Consider the following 10976-nt stretch of genomic DNA (forward strand, 5'->3'; position numbering starts at 1 on the left):
GGGGCACAGGTAGAGGAGGGGGCACAGGTAGAGGAGGGGGCACAGGTAGAGGAGGGGGCACAGGTAGAGGAGGGGCCGGCCCCGTTGTGACCGTCACATGACCCAGTGAAGCATTAACTCATATGTCACTTTTGACTCCCCTGTTTCATGAGATTATAGATGCTCCGGTCTGGGCCTGAAACGATCAAGTGAATTGAGTAATTTGATTATAATAAAGCTTCGATTCATGTGTGTTAGCAATAACTAGCAGTTAGCCTGTTAACTGTAGCTTGTGATTAAATGAACCCACAGACATACAGTTATAGTTTGTACTGAACAAATAAACTGTGCAAAGTAGACAATAAAATAGTAAAAATAATGCACTCTTTAAAGGTGCAGTTTATGATAATCAGAGCAGATTCAGACAGTGGCGGTTGTACCATCGCCGTAAGAAGATGGTCATTGTACTATCCAGTCCACCACAGCTCTTTATTCTGAATTGTATTTATTCATTTTAGACTGACTTAATGTCATGGAATTAGACATACACCCGATGCTATTCCTTAACACATTGAGAACACAATTCAACTTAGAATATGAAACGACACAGAAACATCAGACATTTGTATGGCATGCATGGGAGAAAACGCGGGGACTGTGTCAGCCAGGCCGTTGTAAGGAGCCTGGCTGACCCTCCTGCGTCTCACCCCCGCGTCTCACACCGTTTTTTCCCATGCTGGTTGGTTTTATTAGATATTCTGGAATAGGCGGGTCACATTTCTCATTGGTCAGCCTCACATCAAGGCACTTGGTATTTTTCCGTAGAGATCAAGCCTGCAAGGGGGGGTGCAACTCCCCCCCTCGGGCAACATTCTTTGGCCCATCTTTATGATACCTTCACAAACAAATGCAGTTTGTCACACACCCGTTCTTCTCTTAGACTAATGATGCAGATAAAATATCACTATTATGCAGATAAAATACATCAGAAATATAATCATATATTCACATTTTATCACATTTTCCTCCTGTTTATCAAAGCATTAGTCACTGTCTCATATGCCAAACACATTATTCTTTTCAGTTTTCAACATGTCTTTCATATTGGTGTTAAAATGACACTTTTACACTTAAAAAGTGATGCACAGTTCTCAACATTGAACAAAATTATTTTCTCTCGGCCCACAACATGTCTACAGCATTACTGTCCTAAATTTTGAGTCAGATTGGTCAATCTCTGTAATTTGACAAACAGACAATTTATCTTGTCTATAATTTGGTGCGGTGTGATGGGAAATATAGAAGTACAAGCGGAAAGCCCTTAAACCCGCTGCTCTCTGGTCAGTCAGTTTGACTCGTCAGGGACCTCTCTGGACACCCCAATAACATCAAATACGTAGTATCAGGTGCTACTGGAACCAGATTAACCTCTCGACCTTGACCCTGCGGTATGGTTCTGGGTGATGCTGGTCTTTGTTATGACCATGGCTGGCCACAAAAGGGATACATAGGCACAACGTCCCACAAGTGTCCCCACATCACCATACGTCCTCTCTTGGTTCCTTAAGAGACCTCCTTCCGCTGCTCGCTTCGCTCACACCTATTACACATATGAACTGGTACATTTCCCATCTCAATTCATAATCTCATTAACATTACATGTAGTGATGTTGTAGCAGATAAAAAACTCTCTTAGTTAGTGCAAACAACTGTGGCTGTATAATATGCCATTGTGTTTCTTCAGCTTCTGTCATGTCAATTATACATTGTACATTATTACACATCATGCATTTCATAACCTTTCATGTTGATCACTTATTTTCTTCCCTCTATTCCATGTCTGTGTATGTTGATCGATTGTCCCGATTGTCCCGATTGTATAATACAGGTGTTCAGCACCCATATTACCGTCATCGCTGTGATGATGATAACTGTTGATTCTTTTCACAGAGTATGGTACTCTGCGCACCGTAGCCTCTGGCTCTCGTTCATCGTAGCAGAGTATAGTACTTTACGCACTGTGGTCTCGTCGCCTGTTCATCGTAGCAAAGTATCGTACTCTACCGTAGACTCTGGACAAAACTCATACAAACGAAGTCCTGCGTCTGCGATGTTATGGATCTGGTGCTGTGTTGTCCAGACATTTCTCTCACTTTCCCATGAGAGCACCCATGTACTCGTCCCTCCAATGGTCGGTGTGAGGACGACACGGTGTGGCTCCGTCCACTTGGCTGTCCACTTGGCTCCGTCTCTGTAAACACCACATCTCCAACACGTTCTGCTGCGGTGATAAACAAAGTCTTTTCGACAGTTCAGTGTATTTCAAACAGTTTTCTTGTTTACAATTTTTTTTTAGTAATTATTGATTCGGAATATTTGTTTACACGTACATCCCTCCATTTGATAAATGGCTTTGCCCATTTCTCAAACTTCTACACAATTCTACATTTAAACAAAATTCAATAATCCAGATAGTTTACAACGTTCACTAATCCAAGATGTAATCAAGGAAGAGATGGAATTGCGTCTGTCACTCCACTCCGCAATGGCACCTCTTGACCTTTCACAGTTCAGTGGTCACATCCCTGGCTGAGCCCCCCCTTACACGGCGCTGGGCCCCCACCCTGTGTGTCTGTAATCCGACACTGCCTCTGCGATCTGTAACTTGTAAATCTGTTTTACCACCATTTGTTTCAAACTCCAAATGTTTCAAACTCTAAAAGTTTCAAACTCTAAAAGTTTCAAACTCCAAATGTTTCAAACTCTAAAATGTTTCAAACTATAAATGTTTGGTGCGTATGTATGTATGTGTGTGTGTATGTGTCAAATACATCAAACAATACTAATTATCTCAATAATTCCCCCGTTGAGCTGGCCATAAGGGTCAGTTCACAACTTAGAATTCTTCACATAATTAATAATTTCACATCTCCTCTGTTTGTGTGGCCTGCATAAAGTCACACATCTAATGTAATATGTTCTAATCTTTTATATGTGCTTCAGGTGAGATTCAAACTCGATCTCTCACACCTGCTCATGTGGTGCTTTACAAACATTGTGTATTAGTTTGTTCTAGCAAGTCTATATGTGTATAACTATCGAAATGATCCTAAACCTTCCCCTTGTCCATAAGGCACATCTCTTTTATCAACCTGTTTTCCCCTTGCTGCCTACTTTCTTTGTCTTTCCTCTCGCAACGGAGGAAACACCCATTTCCAAATTTCTAAACCTTGCTTTTTCTTTCTCTCTTTTCACTTACTCTTTACCCTCACTTGTAACCTGCTTTTTCTTTCTCTTTGCTGCTGATATAAGTATCAGACGCTGCATCCCCTGGGATTCCAGTTAGTTATCTTTAAAATATCCCTGTCATTCTGCTTCTAAACTCATGTATTGATTACCCATCCCCCTGTTTAGTTTTCACTATCTTCAGGTAATCTGCGGGTCTCGTAAAATTTATTCTTCTGCATTACACTCCTCCCCCCGGGTCCGTCCTGACTCCGTCCTGAGTCCTATAATGTTTAAGTCCTGTTATCACTGGTTTTCATAACTTCTATAGCGTCTAAATTTAGATGATATTGTCTTATTTAAATCTATTCAATTCTTGATTGAATCTCCACAATCCTTCAGGTATTTACTTTAGAATGTCAAATTCTTTCCCTGTTAATTTTAACTTTTCCTATTACCCATCACGTCAACCCTCCCCCTGAGGTGTTGCTGTTAGTGTCCCTGTGATCCGTAAAGATAACAACATCTGCTCCATCCTGAGTCCTCTCCAGATTCTTTGCCAGTCAATAGCCCCTTATCTCTGACTATCTTTATGACTTGGTGTCCTGTTGTCTTTAGTTAATGACACACAGTCATGTCTTTCCTGGGAGGGCATTGGACGTCACTATTTAACTTATTCCCTCACTTACGTCTATATCGCAATACGAGGTTTCCTCATGATAATACAAATAAATAAGTTACTGATATAACTTTTACTATCACTTTACTTACTGCCCGTTCTACTCCTATGTCCAAAAACATCAGTAGTCACTCATTTACCCACATTATCACTTACAGGCCTGTGCCTGTATTTGATCCTAAATTTAAAAACACTTCTGTCTTTTCGTCCTGTACTTTCATCTAGTCATGCATTAAGTCCAAAAAGATAATTTTTGTCAAGTCCAAAAATAAAACAAAACAAAACAAAACGTAGGTTTGTTCTGTACACTCAAAAAACACAACTTTTGTCTTCTATGTCGGGGACAGGAAGTGTCCTGTCTGTGATCACATTCCCCAAAAAATTGGCCATCTATAAAAATCTGAATTCATCTTCATCTCTTATCAAGCTTAATACAATCTTTATAATTGATTGTTGTCAATCAAACAAAAACGATTAAAATTTGTTGAAATACTAAAATTTAAAACCAGCTGAGTTTAGTTTTTCTTATTTCATCAGTTCAGAGCGTCCTCTGAACTGCTTTCCCCTCTCCTGCCTTGTTGACCCCCCTTATCTCCCCCTCTCTGCCACGTCATCTGAGCACACTGGAAGTCTCCCTCCAAAATCCTCTTATGACTTTTCCTTTGTCTTTTTACAGTTTGGGGGTGATAATTTTGGCATTATTTGGTCTCGGTCGTCTGAGAGAAATGCTACTTGCTTTACAGTCACGGTTAATGTCAAGCTTCTAGAGAAAATTCCATATTAGATTCCTCCGGACATAAACGTGGTGTTTAAGATTCACCCGTGACTTCAAATTTTAGATCTCTCAGAATAACGTCTTGTGACCCTTGTATGATTAATTTTGATTCTCACTTGTTAGTTAATCACTTATTAATCCTCATTCACACATTCACACTTCCCTCTTACTTACTTCGCTCGTGCACAGCGCTTACATTCACACATATTTCCTCATTAATATTAAACTGGGTATTTCCTCAGTAATACCTAAACTGCGTATTTCCTCAGTAATACCTAAACTGCGTATTTCCTCAGTAATATGAAACTGGGTATTTCCTCAGTAATACCTAACTGCCTTGCTTATGTGAGAAACTTATCTCGTCCATAAGCCTACAATATTTTTCCAGTAAATATCAAACTAATGCATAAAACGTTTTATGGCTAACTCTTTTTCACACACAATGTTTTGTCTGACCTTCTTCGTCGCCTGTGTTCTCCTGCTGCTTCGAAACGACGCGCTCTCCTCGCGGAGACTGAGGTGCGATGGGCGGCCACGGGAAAAGTGGACTTCCTTTAGCTGTGCACAGACTTCACCGATTCACCCGTCAATCTCCGCGAAGGGCAGCTGGTCGTCCGGCTCGATAGGACCAGAAAATGTCATGGAATTAGACATGCACCGATGCTATTCCTTAACACATTGAGAACACAATTCAACTTAGAATATGAAACGACACAGAAATGTCAGACATTTGTGTGGCATGCATGGGAGAAAACGCGGGGACTGTGTCAGCCAGGCCGTTGTAAGGAGCCTGGCTGACCCTCCTGCGTCTCACCCCCGCGTCTCACACCGTTTTTTCCCATGCTGGTTGGTTTTATTAGATATTCTGGAATAGGCGGGTCACATTTCTCATTGGTCAGCCTCACATCAAGGCACTTGGTATTTTTCCGTAGAGATCAAGCCTGCAAGGGGGGGTGCAACTCCCCCCCCTCGGGCAACATTCTTTGGCCCATCTTTATGATACCTTCACAAACAAATGCAGTTTGTCACACACCCGTTCTTCTCTTAGACTAATGATGCAGATAAAATATCACTATTATGCAGATAAAATACATCAGAAATATAATCATATATTCACATTTTATCACACTTAACAAAAACCCCATTTGTCTTTTCTTATGTTATTTCTTTAGATTTTTTATTGGAGGTTATAGGAACATTTGAACTTTTAACCTTTTTATTCCATCAAAAAAGTTTTCAAACAATGTTTATTTGTTGTAAAATATCATCAGTACGGCTCTTTTATTAAACACTTTCACCATCAAACTGAAGTGTTTCTGTCCGTCATGTGAAACTAAATCTTCTCTCACATTGGAACGTTGAGCAGAACAAGCAGAACGGATGTGGCTCAGAGGAAACCACTGCAGTCCTCAGTTATTATTATTAGAGATAAACCAGAGATAAACCATGTCTTTACATCTCATTGCTGCGCTCCTACTCACAGGTAAATACAAATCATATATTGTATTTATTTAGGAACTACATGTTTAGTCAGGCTGAGGTTTAACCTCTGCTGTGTTTTACTGACAGTGAAAGAGTCAGAAGATTAAACATGAGACATCTAGATGAAATAAAGTGTCCTGACCGTACAGTTCACCCGCTCACTGACCAGAGACACATCACTGAAGGTCATTCCTCTGACAACTGTTTGGACAGAACATCTGATTTAACAACCCAAAAGAAAGACCCCAAACTGAGAACAACTAGTGCAAGAAACACAAAGAAATAGTTTCATATCATAAAGCATAAATACTGTGTTTTCAAACTAAATATTACTGAAGTACAAGTAAATATGTGGCGTCTAAAAACTACTCTGAGAAGTAAAATACTTTGTTTCTTTGCAGTTTTCCCTTTGTGTTTGACTGAAGTGAAGGTTCCTCTAAAAGCTGTTGTGGGATCATCCATCACATTCCCCAACTCTGTGAAAGAGAAAGCATTTATATTATTGGGAAGAACAAATCTTGCTTCTGTTTCTAATGGAGCATTTGAGATTTACGAGGACATTTACACAAACAGACTTCACTGGAGCAGCAGCACTGGACTCTTCACTCTGTCACATCTACAACAAAGTGACTCTGGAGTTTATATCATCGACTCTAAAAAAAGAAATGTGTTTTTTAAATTATATGAACTCAAACTTTATGGTGAGTAAATACTTATTTATTTCGCTGGTTTGTCATTAGAAGAAGTGCAACATTTGATTTGTTTGTCAAATATCGACTTTTATGGTAAAATGAGTCTAAATCAAGAATCCTTCAAAGCCACAGATCAAAGGGCAAAAAACACAATAACTGTCCAATAATGAAGTATTTTATCGCAAAAATAAGACTTTAATCATGTTTAGAATGTAACTAACTTTTCATTTAATTTAAGTGGCATTACGGCTCAACAATTCTGGAGAAAACAGTCAGTTTTCTGAAAAGCCATTACAATTCAGTTCATATTTTAAACATTTGAGAGACTGAACACTGACATTTTCACATGAAACTGTCATTAGTTGTTTGTAAAGGTAATATAAGGTAATAATACAGAGTGATTAAATAATTGTCCTTGTGATGTGCTCATTGTGTCTAAACTTCAACTTGAAAAAAGTGCCACATTCTTTAAATATGAGACTGAATGACACAATAAAAATGACTATATCCACTTATAATCAATAATGAGAGATGGAACTGTACTTTTTAGGACTCAACTATTATTGTGTGTATTTTCTTTGCTATAGTTATATAGACTTAAACTTAAAGACCCAATACGTAACCTTTAGCCACCAAACAAGCAAAAATAAAAGCACGTTTGTTTGTTTTATGTTTTTTTACTATAGAGATGAACAATATAACTACATATTTTATCTTTTGAATGGGGGAAAAAGTCCACAAAATGTTGCATAAAACAGGAAGCCATGAATTCATTTATTGAAGTTCATATATATATATTTTACCATAATGCAGTTCTTCATTTAAAAAGGGTTATCCAATACTTTTGGGTTATAGTTTCTACTGCATAAAGATATTTCAAAATGATCCTGGTTGTGATATTTTCTTTAATATCTGCAATTATAGATGTCAAGATTATTTGTTTCATCAATAATTGTGATTATTACGATCGCAATATAATCATAAGAACTAAAACAGAACAATCGTTTGTGGAAATTGTAGAAGCAAAATTATGTTTAATCCAATCTGGCTGTTTTAGTTACATTTTAACTTTATTTTGACTTTCATAAAGTTCAGTTTTGCAAATCCAGCCACAGAGTTGAGAAATATGAATGTGATAAGACAATGTGAATGACAGAAAATTAAAGATTTCACTGTTGTTTGGTCATGGCCTCAGTAATGGACAATAATGGTTCAAATGTGACGTCTTTTTTACATATATCATGACATTCCGGTCTGTAACGTATCACACAGTAAATGTGTCGTTCTCTCGCTCGACCAGAGAAACCACAAAACATTTGAGTGAGAGACGTGTTCAGAGGAGCTCAGACCAGAGAAGATGGAGCTCTGATGTTGTTCCTCTTTGACATTTCCAGAGGCCGTGTCAGCTCCAGTCGTGTCCAGTGTGAACGTGAGCGCTGACAGCTGCACTGTTCAGTGTTCAGTGAAGCACACGGAGCAGACCACACTGAGCTGGTTCAGAGGAGAACAGCCTGTGGACAGCAGCACATCTGCAGTGCTGCTCCTCACTGTCCAACTGCAGGATTACACCTCCCAGTACAGATGTGTGGCTCAAAACACAGCGGACAACAAGGCTGTTATAGTCAATATAACTACAGTCTGTGAACACAAGGAGACACTGTCCACTGGATCTACAGAGAGAACGATCAGTAAGGCCGCAGTTATTTTATTACTTGGTTTACGGATTTTTAAATGAAATATATTGCACAGGCGGACGAAATATAAATATAAATACAATTTAAATTTCAAAAGATGTTTTCTTCCGGGTTTACCCAAAATGCTTTCCAAAATAAATGACTCCCGCAGGAGTTTTGTGAGAAATTGCTTCACGCGCTCTTATCTTTTGACTTAATACCGGTTTTTACATTTAATTTGATGCTATTTTGCGTTTTCGGCGGTACTTTGTAAAAAAAAAAAAAGATAACAATAAATTTTATTTATATTGTAGAAATCAATAAATGTGATAAAAGTGCGGCGGATCCGTAAACCAAGTAATAAAATAATTAAGGCCTAAAAATGTTTATAATCTACAAACTTTAACGGTGGTTGTAATCTGATAAAATGAGGCCTAAAAGGTGATGATGTGATATGTATCCACAGATTGGACGTTTCTGACTCCTCTGGCTGTGTTTGGAGTCGCACTGGCTGTTTATGTTTCCATCATCTGCTTAAAGGCTGAAAGAAAAAGAAAGAGACAGACAACAGCGCCCTCTGCCGGCAACTAAGAGTGTTTTTCATCTGCTTTTCTGAACCACAGTCAGAATAAACATGTACATCATTAACAAAGGACATTTGACATTCAACAAAACAATAAGGGCTTCCAGTAGCTCTCCACAAAAGTTGATTTTTGGACAGTGGAAGACGATCAGTAAAATGGTGCTGCAGACAAACTTACAATGCTCATTATCATATATTAGATGGTTAAAAGCTGTCGATGTTATAGATTTGATGCACCAGTTAAAGTTCTAGTCCATTAATAAGCCCAGATTTCTAGACACTGTCGTATCCCAAACGTGCTCAATGTTTGACATGTTCATCCACAACATCACCTCCAGTTACAGCAGAGAAACCAAGGATCTGTACAATATTCCTGAAGCTGAAAACATCCCAGTTCTTACATGGGCAGCAGAAGAAACTCTGTCAGTTTATACAAGAAATCGTAATAAAGCTGAAGATATTGTACTTTCACTGTCAACAGGCCAATACAATATCAGTAATAAAGCTTAATTCTCTGTTGATGTAAAGTTTTGTTCTGTTTTACTTTTCTGTGCTATTTTAATGAAGTGTGACTGAACTTGGCTGTTTGGACCAGACTGAAGACAGTTATCAGAAGCTTTAACTTTCTTTTGCTGCTGTGGATTAAGACGTTTAAACTGAGAGGAAAGAAGGTCCTGAATCTGAAGGAGGAGGATGTAAAGGCCTAATTCTGTCTTTATGTGTGCTATTTCCTGCTCTTGTATTAAAGCTGCTGGTTTACCTGGTTTAAATCATAATGTTGTGGTTCATTCTTCTTCTATTTAGTGTCTGTCTTATTATTCTTTGTCAAATAATAACTGTTGTGTCATTTATATGGATTATTAGATGGCTCTTGTTGACAGCATGGTTGCTAGGTAACAGTTGTGGAATGACCTCTACCGATGTCATGTATTTGTTGCTCGTGTCTCAGCAGGAAGTACAATTATAAACTTCACAAAAATGATCAAACTGAGGACAAATGTTCAGTAAAATCTATATAATTGTGTTTACTACGTTTTAGTTAAATGTGTCATGTACACTTTAAGATGAATGTATATTTATGTACGTTTAAGATATTCCTTTATTGTCCACACATGGGGAAATTTCATTGTTGCAGGTAGATACAGAGGAAAGGACAGATAACTTAAAGGAAGTTAAAAAAAACACTCTTAATAGAAGAACTCTTATAAACAAAAACTCCTATAGACAAAAACTCTCATTTTTTAATAAGGAATGGACGGGAAAAATAAAGATGAAATAAAATAAAAACAGCCAGAGTAAGACTAGATAATTCTAATAATAATGGTAAAATAAACACTCTATTTTCATCAGTTATATGAAAATAGAGTGTTTATTTAGCGTTCCATTCCGAGCTCCATATGAATAAATGAAACCTCTTCATTACCAACCGCTCGTGTCGTTTTAGGACAAATACTCACAATGTGGATAAAAGAAAAGAAATATAAAACAGTTCGGGATGAATGAAAAGCATTCCTCCTTCGAGCCGGATTCGAACCAGCGACCTAAGGATATCCACATGTGACTCTACAGTCCTCCGCTCTACCAACTGAGCTATCGAAGGGGATGTGGAACTTGTTGTTTATTCAGGTCAAAATCATAGAAAAGTCCGTTATTTGTGCCGAGATCGTTTTTCTTTTTATTGTCATGTAAATCACAAAAGTGGGTTGGTACAGCTGGATTTGAAATAAACGGTTTCTTCCGATACAAACCTCTTTTTTACGTGATGTGCTCGAGCGCTGCAAACAGTCAAACATACATAGAAACACACATACATACGCACAATACATTGATTTAATATATATATATATATCATTTACGTGGAGCAAACTGGATAAACTTTCAAACTTCT

General features: G+C 38.1%; 1 long non-coding RNA gene and 1 other non-coding gene across 2 annotated transcripts; one reads left to right on the forward strand and one right to left on the reverse strand.

Moving 5' to 3' along the window:
• Positions 1 to 6518: 6518 nt before the first annotated feature.
• LOC140377708 (uncharacterized) lies at positions 6519 to 8390 on the forward strand. Its single transcript, XR_011930123.1, has 2 exons — positions 6519 to 6841; positions 8227 to 8390. It is a non-coding gene; the product is annotated as an uncharacterized lncRNA (long non-coding RNA).
• Positions 8391 to 10601: 2211 nt separating this feature from the next.
• On the reverse strand, positions 10602 to 10688 carry trnay-gua (transfer RNA tyrosine (anticodon GUA)). The gene is given in 2 exon segments: positions 10602 to 10637; positions 10652 to 10688. It is a non-coding gene; the product is annotated as a tRNA-Tyr (tRNA).
• Between the last annotated feature and the right edge of the window lie 288 nt (positions 10689 to 10976).

Source organism: Eucyclogobius newberryi, unplaced genomic scaffold (assembly GCF_026437365.1).
Source record: "Eucyclogobius newberryi isolate DKJ021-1_F unplaced genomic scaffold, fEucNew1.0.hap1 SCAF_4, whole genome shotgun sequence".
Classification (NCBI taxonomy): domain Eukaryota; kingdom Metazoa; phylum Chordata; class Actinopteri; order Gobiiformes; family Gobiidae; genus Eucyclogobius; species Eucyclogobius newberryi.